This window comes from Suncus etruscus, chromosome 15 (assembly GCF_024139225.1).
Source record: "Suncus etruscus isolate mSunEtr1 chromosome 15, mSunEtr1.pri.cur, whole genome shotgun sequence".
Taxonomy (NCBI): domain Eukaryota; kingdom Metazoa; phylum Chordata; class Mammalia; order Eulipotyphla; family Soricidae; genus Suncus; species Suncus etruscus.
In genome coordinates this window covers 8,948,701-8,961,142 of record NC_064862.1, presented here as the reverse complement: position 1 = coordinate 8,961,142, position 12,442 = coordinate 8,948,701, and the positions used below count along the sequence as shown (strand labels likewise).

Genomic DNA, 12,442 nt, shown 5'->3' with positions numbered 1-12,442 from the left:
AGATACAAGAGCCACCCACTGAGTGGGAGAAACTATTTACCCAATACCCATCAGATAAGGGGCTAATCTCTAAAATATACAAGGCCCTGACAGAAATTTACAAGAAAAAAACATATAATCCCATCAAAAAATGGGGAGAAGAAATGAACAGACACTTTGACAAAGAAGAAATACAAATGGCCAAAAGACACATGAAGAAATGCTCCACATCATTAATCATCATTGAGATGCAAATCAAAACAACGAGATACCACCTCACACCACAGAGAATAGCACACATCACAAAGAATGAGAAGAAACAGTGCTGGCGGGGATGTGGAGAGAAAGGAACCCTTATCCACTGCTGGTGGGAATGCCATCTATTTCAACCTTTATGGAAAGCAATATCGAGATTCCTCCAAAAACTGGAAATTGAGCTCCCATACGATCCAGCTATACCACTCCTAGGAATATACCCTAAGAACACAAAAATACAATACAAAAACCCCTTCCTTACACCTATATTCATTGCAGCACTATTTACCATAGCAAGACTCTGGAAACAACCAAGATGCCCTTCAACAGATGAATGGCTAAAGAAACTGTGGTACATATACACAATGGAATATTATGCAGCTGTCAGGAGAGATGAAGTCATGAAATTTTCCTATACATGGATGTACACAGAATCTATTATGCTGAGTGAAATAAGTCAGAGAGAGAGAGAAAAACACAGAGTGGTCTCACTCATCTATGGGTTTTAAGAAAAATGAAAGACATTCTTGCAATAATAAATTTCAGACACAAAAGAGAAAAGAGCTGGAAGTTCCAGCTCACCTCAGGAAGCTCACCACAAAGAGTGATGAGTTTAGTTAGAGAAATAACTATATTTTGAACTGTCCTAATATTCAGAATGTATGAGGGAAATGGAGAGCCTGTTTAGAGTACAGGCGGGGGTCGGGTGGGGAGGAGGGGGATTTGGGACATGGGTGATGGGAATGTTGCATTGGTGATGGGTGGTGTTCCTTTTATTACTGAAACCCAAACACAATCATGTATGTAATCAAGGTGTTTAAATAAAAAAAAAGATTTTAAACTTTTCTCCTTTTATTAGTTCAGTCACATTTATTCATTTTAAGTTGAATTCTTTATTCAAGTGGTTAGAAATTATTTTTTCTTTTGTTCTCTGGGTATTTTATTATTTTTGGGGGGGGGTCACACCTGGCTGCTCTAGCTTAGGGGTTACTGCTGGCTCTGTGCTCAAAAATCTGGGTGTTTTAGATTTTAGGTATTTTTATTTTTTCTTTATTTAATTTTTTCTTTTTTTAATTATTGTTTAGCATTTTATATATTAAAAAATACTTCACCAGTGCAACATTTCCATCACCAACCCCAAGTGCTCCTCCTCCCCATCCCACACTGGCCTGTACTCTAGACAAACTTTCTACTTCCCTCATTCAGTCACATTTTGTTACTATGGTTCTCAGTGTAATTGTTTCTGTGACTGCACCCATTACTCTCTATGTTGAGCTTCATGTCATGAGCTGGACCTTCCAGACCTCCTCTATTTGTCTCTGAGAATTATTCCAAAAATGTCTTATTTTTCTCAAAACCCATAGATGAGTGAGACCATTTTGTGTCTATCTCTCTCCCTCTGACTTATTTTACTCAGCATAATAGATTCCATATACATCCATGTATAGGAAAATTTCATAACTTCATCTCTTCTGATGGCTGCATAATATTCCATTTTATATATGTACCACAGTTTCTTTAGCCATTCATCTATTGAGGGGTATCTAGGTATTTATTATTGTTATTCATTATTTATTACTATTATTTAGGTATTTTAAATTGTATTTTCTTTAACACCATTGTTACAAGGCTGTTTATGATACAGCTGTAAATATTTTCAAATTTTCAAAGGTGTTCATGATTGAGCTTCAGTCATGCAATGTACAACAACTTTCACTGGTGCACATCTCCCACCACCAGGGTCACCTGTTTCCCCCTGCCTCTGCCCTGCATGCTCTTCTGCCAGACATTTCTATTTCTTCACCTTTCCTTTTATATACTGTGGTTTGCAATACTTAAGTGGTATCATCACACCACTGTCTTCTTGTCCACAGTGATCATTCCCAGTTATCACTGTCATAATGGTTCCTCTCTGTCCTAACTAAACCTCCAGCTACTTGTACCAAGCTTCCTACAATGTACTAGTCTTCCTGGTCCTTGTCTCTATTGTCTTTATATATTATTACCAAACTTTATATTTATAACCCATGAATGTGTGTGAAAATTTTATCTCTATCCTTATTCTGCTGACTCATTGTGTTCAGCATAGTACTCTATATCCTTCAGTATATTAGCAAAATTCATGACTTCATTCTTTCTGACAGCTATGTAGTTTTACATTGTGTAGATGTACCACACTTTCTTGACATATTCATCTTTGCTTGGCCACCTAAGGTGTTTCCAAATTCTGACTATTGTGAAGAGCACTTCAATGAACATAGGAATGCAGAAGGTTTTTCTGTATTGTGCATTTAGACTCCTAAAATATCGCTTCTCAGCCTTTTGGCTAAGATCAAGTGTAGTAGACTCCTAAAGTATGTTTCTTTTTTTTTTTTTTTTTTTTTTTATTTTTTATCTTTATTTAAACACCGTGATTACAAACATGATTATAGTTGTATGATTACAGTCATGTAAAGAGCACCCCCCCTTCACCGGTGTAACATTCCCACCACCAATTTCCCAGATCTCCCTCCTCCCCACCCCCCTACACCTGTACTCGAGACAGGCTTTCTACTTCCCTCATTCATTCACATTTTATGATAGTTTTCAGTGTAGTCATCTCTGCAACTGCACTCATCACTCTATGTGATGAGCTGCATGTCCTGAGCTGCACCTACCAGCCCTCATCTCTCTTGTCTCTGAGATATTGTTAAAAATGTCCTTCATTTTTCTTAAAGCCCATAGATGAGTGAAACCATTCTGCGTCTTTCTCTCTCCCTCTGACTTACTTCACTCAGCATAATAGATTCCATGTACATCCATGTATTGGAAAATTTCATGACTTCATCTCTCCTGATGGCTGCATAGTATTCCATTGTGTATATGTACCACAGTTTCTTCAGCCACTCATCTGTTGAAGGGCATCTTGGTTGTTTCCAGAGTCTGGCTATTGTAAATAGCGCTGCAATGAATATAGGAGTAAGGAAGGGTTTTTTGTATTGTATTTTTGTGTTTCTTGGGTATATTCCTAGGAGTGGTATAGCTGGATCGTATGGAAGCTCAATTTCCAGTTTGTGAAGGAATCTCCATATCGCTTTCCATAAAGGTTGTACTAGACGGCATTCCCACCAGCAGTGAAAAAGAGTTCCTTTCTCTCCACATCCCCGCCAGCACTGCTTGTTTTCCTTTCTTGTGATGTGTGCCAATCTCAGTGGCGTGAGGTGGTACCTCATAGTAGTTTTGATTTGCATCTCCCTGACGATTAGTGATGTTGAACATCTTTTCATGTGCCTTTTGGCCATTTGCCTTTCTTCTTTTTCAAAGTGTCTGTTCATTTCTTCTCCCCCATTTTTTGATGGGGTTAGTTGTTTTTTTCTTGTATAGTTCTGTCAGTACCTTGTAAATTTTGGATATTAGCCCTTTATCTGATGTGTATTGGGTGAATAATTTCTCCCACTCAGTGGGTGGCCTTTGTATTCTGGGCGCTATTTCCTTTGAGATGCAGAAGCTTTTCAGCTTAATATAGTCCCATCTGTTTATCTCTGCTTCCACTTGCTTGGAAAGTGCTGTCTCCTCCTTAAAGATGCCTTTAGTCTCAATGTCCTGGAGTGTTTCACCTACATGTTGTTCTATATACCTTATAGTTTCAGTTCTGATATCAAGGTCTTTAATCCATTTGGATTTTACCTTTGTATATGGTGTTAGCTGGGGGTCTGAGTTCGCTTTTTTGCAAGTGGTTAACCAGTTGTGCCAACACCACTTGTTGAATAGGCTTTCCCTGCTCCATTTAGGATTTTTTTGCTCCTTTATCAAAAACAAGGTGGTTATATGTCTGAGGAACCTTCTCTGAGTACTCAAGCCTATTCCACTGATCTGAGGGTCTGTTTTTATTCCAATACCATGCTGTTTTTATAACTGTTGCTTTGTAATACAACTTAAAATTGGGGAAAGTAATGCCTCCCATATTCCTTTTCCCAAGGAGTGCTTTAGCTATTCGAGGTTGTTTGTTGTTCCAGATGAATTTCAGAAGTATTTGATCCACTTCTTTGAAAAATGTCATGGGTATCTTTAGAGGAATCGCGTTAAATCTGTACAATGCTTTTGGAAGTATTGCCATTTTAATGATGTTGATCCTGCCAATCCATGAGCATGGTATGTGTTTCCATTTCCGCGTGTCCTCTCTTATTTCTTGGAGCAGTGTTTTGTAGTTTTCTTTGTATAGATCCTTCACATCTTTAGTCAGGTTGACTCCAAGATATTTGAGTTTGTGTGGAACTAATGTGAATGGGATTGTTCTCTTAATGTCCATTTCTTCCCTATCATTATTCGTGTATAAAAAGGCCATTGATTTTTGTGTGTTAATTTTGTATCCTGCCACTTTGCTATACAAATCTATTATTTCTAGAAGCTTTTTGGTAGAGTCTTTAGGGTTTTCTAAGTAGAGTATCATGTCATCTGCAAACAGTGAGAGCTTGACTTCTTCCTTTCCTATCTGAATTCCCTTGATATCTTTTTCTTGCCTAATCGCTATAGCAAGTACTTCCAGTGCTATGTTGAATAGGAGTGGTGAGAGAGGACAGCCTTGTCTTGTACCAGAATTTAGAGGAAAGGATTTTAGTTTTTCTCCATTGAGGATAATATTTGCCACTGGCTTCTGGTAGATGGCTTTGACTATATTGAGAAAGGTTCCTTTTATTCCTATCTTGCTGAGAGTTTTAATCAAGAATGGGTGTTGAACCTTATCAAATGCTTTTTCTGCATCTATTGATATGACCATGTGATTTTTATTTTTGTTGTTGTTTATGTTGTGTATTATATTAATAGATTTACGGATGTTAAACCATCCTTGCATTCCTGGGATGAAACCTACTTGATCAAAGTGAATGATCTTCTTGATGAGGCACTGGATCCTGTTCGCCAGGATTTTGTTGAGGATCTTTGCATCTGTGTTCATCAGGGATATTGGTCTGTAATTTTCTTTTTTGGCAGCATCTCTATCAGGTTTTGGTATTAAGGTGATGTTGGCTTCATAAAAGCTATTTGGAAGTATTCCTGTTTTTTCGATTTCATAAAAGAGCCTGGCCAGAATTGGTAGTAGTTCCTCTTGAAAGGTTTGAAAGAATTCATATCGTGAATCCATCAGGGCCTGGGCTTTTGTTTTTGGGTAAATTTTTGATTACAGTTTTAATTTCCTCAATAGTGATGGGGGTGTTTAGATATGCTACCTCTTCTTTATTCAACCGTGGAAGGTTATATGAGTTCAGAAATTTATCCATTTCTTCCAGGTTCTCATATTTAGTGGCATAGAGTTTCTCAAAGTATTCTCTGAATACCCTTTGAATCTCTGCAGTATCTGTAGTGATCTCCCCCTTCTCATTTCTAATACGCGTTATCAAGTTTCTCTCTTTCTTTTGCTTTGTGAGTTTTGCCAATGGTCTATCAATCTTGTTTATTTTTTCAAAGAACCAACTTCTGCTTTCGTTGATCTTTCGGATTGTTTTTTGGGTTTCCACTCCGTTGATTTCTGCTCTCAGCTTTGTTATTTCCTTCTGTCTCCCTATTTTTTGGGTCCTTTTGTTGAGCACTTTCTAGTTCTATTAGCTGTGTCATTAAGCTACTCAGGTAAGCTCCTTCTTCCTTCCTGATGTGTGCTTGCAAAGCTATAAATTTTCCTCTCAGTACTGCTTTTGCTGTGTCCCATAAGTTCTGATAGTTTGTGTCTTTATTGTCATTTGTTTCCAGGAACCTTTTGATTTCCTCCTTGATTTCATCTCGGACCCCACTGGTTATTGAGTATGAGGCTGTTTAACTTCCAGGTGTTAAATTTTTCTTCTGTGTCCCTTTGCAGTTCACATCTAACTTCAGAGCCTTGTGGTCAGCAAAGGCAGCCTGCAAAATGTCTATCTTTTTTATTTTATGGAGGTATGTTTTATGTGCCAGCACATGATCTATCCTGGAGAATGATCCATGTACATTGGAAAAGAATGTGTATCCAGGTTTCTGAGGATAGAGTGCCCTATATATATCTACTAGGCCTCTTTCATCCATTTCTTTTTGCAGGTCTAGTATATTTTTGTTGGGGTTTCATTTGGTTGACCTATCAAGTGTTGGACAAGCCTGTGTTGAGGGTCTCCCACAATTATTGTGTTATTATTGATATCCTTCTTCAGATTGTCAACAATTGTATAAATACTTTGCTGGACCCTCATTCGGTGCGTATATGTTTAGGAGAGTGATTTTCTTCTTGCTGTACAAATCCCTTGATTAGATACATAATATCCATCTTTGTCCCTTACAATTTTTCTGAGATATAAAGTTTGTGTCATCTGATATTAGTATGGCCACCCCCCGCTTTTTTAAGGTGTTGTTTGCTTGAATGATTTTCCTCCAGCCTTTGATTTGAGTCTATGTTTATTCTGGACTATTTAAGGTGTGTTTCTTGTAGACAGCAGAAGGTTGGCTTCAGTTTTTTGATCCATTTCGCCACTCTGTGCCTCTTAACTGGTGCATTTAGTCCATTGACAATTGAGAGAAATAATTGTCAAGGGATTTATTGCCATCTTTGTGTAGAAGTTTGGTGTGTTTTTTTGTTCTGTCTTGTTTTTAGAGTAGATCTTTCAGTTTTTCTTTTAAGGCTGGTTTTGAGTCTGCAAAGATTTTGAGCTGTTGTTTATCTGTGAAGCCGTGTATACATCCGTCAAACCTGAAACTTAGTTTTGCTGGGTGCAATATTTCTTGGCGAAGCAATTTATTTCATTGAGTTTTGCCACTACGTCCCACCACTGCCCTTCTGGCCTAGAGTGTTTCTGTGTGACAGGTCTGCTGTAAATTTCAAGGATGCTCGTGGAATGTAAATTTCCCTTTTCGATCTTGCTGTCTGCAGTATTCTATCTCTATCGGTGGGTTTCATCATGGTGACTAGGATGTGTCTTGGGGTGTTTCTACTGGGGTCTTTTTTTAGCTGGTACTCTTCGGGCATGCAGGATTTGGTCACATGTTTTCTTTAGCTCTGGTAGTCTTCTCTGTGATGATGTTCTTAACCATTGATTCTTCCTGAAGATTTTCTTCTTGGGTCTCTGGAACTCCAATGATTCTGAAGTGTTTCTGTTGAGCTTATCAAAGACTTTCTATTTTCATCTTCTCATATTCTTTGAGTAAATTTTCCATTGTTCTGATCATTTGATTTGAGGTTTTTTTCTAATCTCTTCTGCTGTGTAAAGTTGTTATGCATCTCATCTTCTAAAGCACTAATTCTATCCTCAGCTGCTGTTAACCTGTTGGAAAAAACTCATCCATTATGTTCTTCAATTCGTCTATTGAGTTTTTCAGACCTGTTATCTGATCTGATATTTCAGTTTGGAGTTTCTTTCTGATTTCTGTCTTCATATTCTCTTGATTTTATTAGTGCTCTGATTTATACTTTCTTTGATATCTGATAGCAACCTCCATATTTAGTCTCTAAACTCCATTTCTGAAAGACTGCTTAGGTAGTTGGTCGTTGTTTGGGTCATCAGAGTTTCCATCTTCATTCTCTATGGTTGAAGTTGGTCTGCGTAGTCTCCCCATTGTCTCGCTTACGCTGTGGGTTTTTCTACGTGTTGTGGTGGTACTCATTGGCGAGGTGGAGTGCGCGGCTGCGAAGCGCAGCGGAGCGGCCGCGCTCCGGCCCCAAACACTCACCTCAGCCGAGGCAAGCCGTCAGGGGATGCCTGGGGAGGCCCCAAGTGTCTGCCAAGCAAAGAAACCAGCACAATCCACAACTCCAACAGAAAACTCACAGCCCCAGCGAGACACGCCTTGAAGAGATTAATGCTGAATCAGGTCAAAGTTCCCAGGTTGATGCGGCTGGGGGAGGTCCCAAAATGTCTGCCGGGCCTAGGGGTCCAGCAGTCAGCCTGATCTGCAACTCCGGCCCCCAAACACTCACCTCAGCCGAGGCAAGCCGTCAGGGGATGCCTGGGGAGGCCCCCAAGTGTCTGCCAAGCAAAGAAACCAGCACAATCCACAACTCCAACAGAAACTCACAGCCCCAGCGAGACACGCCCTTGAAGAGATTAATGCTGAATCAGGGTCAAAGTTCCCAGGTTGATGCAGGCTGGGGGAGGTCCCAAAATGTCTGCCGGCCTAGGGGTCCAGCAGTCAGCCTGATCTGCAACTCCGGCCCCCAAACACTCACCTCAGCCGAGGCAAGCCGTCAGGGGATGCCTGGGGAGGCCCCCAAGTGTCTGCCAAGCAAAGAAACCAGCACCATCCACAACTCCAACAGAAAACTCACAGCCCCAGCGAGACACCCCTTGAAGAGATTAATGCTGAATCAGGTCAAAGTTCCCAGGTTGATGCAGGCTGGGGAGAGGTCCCAAAATGTCTGCCGGGCCTAGGGGTCCAGCAGTCAGCCTGATCTGCAACTCCGGCCCCCAAACACTCACCTCAGCCGAGGCAAGCCGTCAGGGGATGCCTGGGGAGGCCCCCAAGTGTCTGCCAAGCAAAGAAACCACCTAAAGTATGTTTCTAAGAGTGATACTGCTAGATCATATGGAAGCTCCACTTCCAGTTTGGGGAGGAACATCCATATTTTTTTCAAAAAAGACTGAATAAGTTGACCTTCCAAAGAGCAGTGTAGGAGAGTCCCTAACTTCCCACTTCCCCACCACCACCAGTTCTTGTTCTTTTGCTAGGTGTTCTAGTTTCTTCAGTGGATGATACCTCATTGTTGTTTTGATTTTCATCTCTCAGATTAGTAATGATGTGAAGCAATCTTATGTCCTTTTGGCCATTTAAATATTTTCTTGAGAAAATGTCTGTTCATTTATTCTTTCCATTTTTTGATGGAGTGCTCTATTTTCTTCTTGTTATGCTCAACCTCTGTTTTTTACCTTTTTGAAATTGACCCCTCTTCAGATGGGTACCTGGTGAATAGTTTCTCCCTTTCTATGGTTAGTCTTTGTATCATAGCCACCATTTTCTTTGAGGTGCAGAAGCTTCTTCATTAATAAAATTCTATTTGTTTTTCTTAACTTCCACTTGGTTGGTCAGTGGTGTTTCATTCTTTTCTTTTATAATTTCTTTATAAATGTCGCAGCCCTCCCATGAATAATTTTGCAACCATGGTGCTTAAATATTCTTTTGTTTTTATTTTTTTATCTGCTTTGCTTAATGGTTATGGTGTATGTGTGTAGGGGGGAAACCTTAGGTGTTTACCAGCTTACACTTTGTTTTGTGTTCTGGGATCACTACCAGAACAATTTTGGTGAACAATATTGAATGTCAAGAACTGAACTGAGGATGAAACCATGTGGGTCTATGCGATTTGCATTGCACACAAATTCCTTTTATTTTGATTGGAGATAATGTTATAAAGATAATAAAAATACATATCTAATTTTTGAATGCTCTATCTTTAAAATGAAAAGTTATTTTAAATGTTTAAGTGGTAAAAATAAGAAATGAGCAACAAATTTTCTGTGAACGACCATTTTGCTATGCTCATTTTTACCAATTTTCCAGAATTAGAAAATATGTTCATGCTTTCTGATATCTTATCAGATACATTAGTGAGCTTATTTTTAGGAGGTATGGGTATGACCACTAAAAATCTGTTTTAGACAGGGTGATTTGACTAAAGAAGCTATAGTCTAAAGAAGCTAAAAATACTAATATTTTATCTTTACCTCACACATCAACATTTGATATTGTTTCTCTTTAGATGACTTTGGCAAGGCAAACATTTCTGCTGAGTTTTTATGTTTAACTATATATATGTGTATATATATACATATATATATATATATATATATATATATATGTTCTCAATACTCCTGCTGACACTTGCTTTGTGGCCCTTCTTCTCATTACCCACCCCCAAATGTGCATGGTTGCATGCTACTGATTCAGCTCCAGAAGGTTCCCCATCTCAAGGGCACTACCTAATCTCTTAGTGCTGCAAATCATTTCTCAAACTCAACAAGATCATGGTGTGTGACGAAAATATGCCCTGGACTACACCCCCACAAGAATATCTCAAAATACTTTAGGGGAAGCCTATATTTTCTTTATATGTTTAATACCTCTATAATAATACCTCTTAGTATCTTTATTCGCAAATATAAGGTATCCTTTTACATCAATTTTCTGTTTAATTACTTTTTCGAAACTTTATTTTGTTTGTTTCCTCTATTATAAGTTTTTTTTTTCCTTTAAGTTTACCTGTATTGGCTCTGCTTGGTACAAAAACTTAGAAGAAAAAGTCTTGCAGGGATAAAAGCTCAGTTCAAAACCAGGGTACAGAAATTGTGTATCCTGTCATTCTTACCCCAAATGAACCAGCAATATGATGTGGCACCACTCCATTTTGCAAAGGCATACTAAAAATGGGGAAATTTTAGGTATAGAAACAAAATCTTATCTACTAGAGATAAGAACCCATACATTTTATAATACAGGAGTGCCTCCCAACTTGAACATGTATCATGTGGACCCAACTTAGATTCCTTATGATCAGGCAGCAACTGTCTAATCCCTAACTCTAGATCCCAGAGAAAGAACTGACACAATTCCCTGTAACAGCACCAGGAACCAAACTCCCACGGGGAAATTTCTAATGCTGCTCTGGCACCAACTTGCACCAGTTTTGTTAAGATATCCTGACAATGAGGAAACATCAACAGTCTAAGAGCAGGTTGTCCTAACTTATCATCTAATGGTAAGATGAAATCAGAAGACAATCACTCTTAGATCTGTGCAAACTACAAGATCGCTAACTACAGAAGTCTGACTTTATCAACCTTGACTGGGCAGATCCTATCTTGGGACCAATAAGAAAGAACCTATCTTAGATTTTGGCATAGGATCTGTACAATAACCAAGATATCTAATTCCAGAGGTCTGACTTTGACAACTGCAATGGAGCAGATCTTCTGGAACCACAATAAAAGACTCTATCCTAGGCTTCGTACTAGGATCTGTGCAAAAACCAAGACCACTAATTACAGAAGACTGCTTACAACAACAGTGATGGAACAGAAATTCTAGAACTGTAAAGAAAGACTTTATCCTATACTCCATTGCATGACCTGTACAAATACCAATATTTCTAATTACAGGGCCTAATTTTATTACTCACAACTGAGTGAAAAGTTTCCTGGCACCATAAAAAGACCTAGGGGTATGAAAATGAGTGTGTAGGAATCTGTAGTTGTTCCCATGGCAGTATGCTTCGATGGCAGAGAAACCCAGTATCTCTTATGCCAAGGGAATTCCCTTTCTAATTTTCCCAATACTTACTGTGCCTTTGTAAAAAAAAAAAATAAGAAAGGAAGGTAGGAAGAAAGGAAGGAAGGAAGGAAGGAAGGAAGGAAGGAAGGAAGGAAGGAAGGAAGGAAGGAAGGAAGGAAGAAAGGAAGGAAGGAAGGAAGGAAGGAAGGAAGGAAGGAAGGAAGGAAAAGAAAGAAAGGAAGGGAGAGAGGGAGGGAAAAGGAAGGAAGGGGAGGGAGGAGAGGGAAGAGAAAGGAAGGGAGGGGAAGGAAGGGGAGGGAAGGGGAAGGAGGGGAGGGGAGGGAAGGAGGGAAAAAGAGGAGAAAGAAGAGAGAGAGAGAAAGAAAGAGAGAGAAGAGAAGAGAGAAAGAGAGAAAGAAGAGAGAAGAAAGAAGAAGAAAGAGAAAAAGAAAGAAAGAAAGAAGAAAAAAGAAAGAAGAAAGAAAGAAGAAAGAAAGAAAGAAAGAAAGAAAGAAAGAAAGAAAGAAAGAAGAAAGAAGAAAGAAAGAAAGAAAGAAAGAAAGAAAGAAAGAAAGAAGAAGGAAGGAAGGAAGGAAGGAAGGAAGGAGGAAGAAGGAAGGAAGGAAGAAAGAAGAAAGAAAGAAAGAAAGAAAGAAAGAAAGAAAGAAAGAAAGAAAGAAAGAAAGAAAGAAAGAAAGAAAGAAAGAAAGAAAGAAAGAAAGAAAGAAAGAAAGAAAAAGAAAAAATCTTTTCTTTGTAGTTGTCGGTTTTTATTGTTCTTTGTTATTGTTTTTTGCTTTTTTTTGCTTTTTGTGTGTTTTATGTAGTTGCTGGGTTTGTTATTGTTTTTTTTTTATTGGTTGTGGTGGTGATGGTTTGATCATTGTTTTGTTGTTGTTATATTATTCTTTTATCCCTTTCTTCTTTTAAATTGATATTTATAACATCTAGAGCAGGGGTCTCAAACTCAATTTACCTGGGAGCCACAGGAGGCAAAGTCGGGGTGAGGCAGGGCCAC

General features: G+C 38.9%; 1 pseudogene; it reads left to right on the top strand.

Moving 5' to 3' along the window:
* Window positions 1-2,540: 2,540 nt before the first annotated feature.
* On the top strand, window positions 2,541-2,700 carry LOC126031500 (uncharacterized; annotated as a pseudogene).
* Window positions 2,701-12,442: the final 9,742 nt, after the last annotated feature.